The sequence below is a fragment of the Penaeus monodon genome, chromosome 21 (genome assembly GCF_015228065.2).
Source record: "Penaeus monodon isolate SGIC_2016 chromosome 21, NSTDA_Pmon_1, whole genome shotgun sequence".
Lineage (NCBI taxonomy): Eukaryota > Metazoa > Arthropoda > Malacostraca > Decapoda > Penaeidae > Penaeus > Penaeus monodon.
Window position 1 is genome coordinate 41,172,432 of NC_051406.1, and position 748 is coordinate 41,173,179.

The window sequence follows — 748 nt, forward strand, 5'->3', positions numbered from 1 at the left end:
AAATTCCATATCATCTCACTCTAATCTTATTTCTTATGCTTTGACATTTATCAAATCAACTTTTAAAACGCATATTTATCTCGTTCATCAACCTTCACAATCTTATATATTCACTTCATCCATTTGCTTCACACATTTGCTTTATACATTTGCTTCATCTATTCACTCATCCATTTGCTTCATATATTCACTTCATCCATTTGCTTCACACATTTGCTTCATACCAGCGAGCAAATGTATTTCACAAAAGCACTAATGTATTGGTTACTGAATTCCTATACACATTTTTTAAAAAATTACTGACTAAGGTATTTATTTTCTATTCTTAAAACTCTAATAAACAACAATCACATTCTTTATATATCTCTAAAGTGGAATTTAAAGTTTGTCTATAATTAACTTTTGCATTATGGGAAATTTGAACTGCCGTTAGTCATTTGTTTTGTTATGTATAGTTATATCAAATTCGTAAGTCACTAGTCATTAGCCTTTTGTGGGTCTAAATTCGGTTCAGGTAACAGATAATTAGTATGTTTGTGTCTTAGTACTGAATTAATTAGGCAGGAGGAGAAAATTAGAGTGCTTTTTGGTGATTACTTCCGTTGAAAATATTGCCATGAAGTGTTTTATTGATGCTATAAAATAATGGTATTTGGGAGTATATATAGTATCAATGAAAGACGTAGAGAAGTATGTTTTTGTGTTATTTCGATAATGAATAATGATATGTTGCTTAATGTTCTCGCCT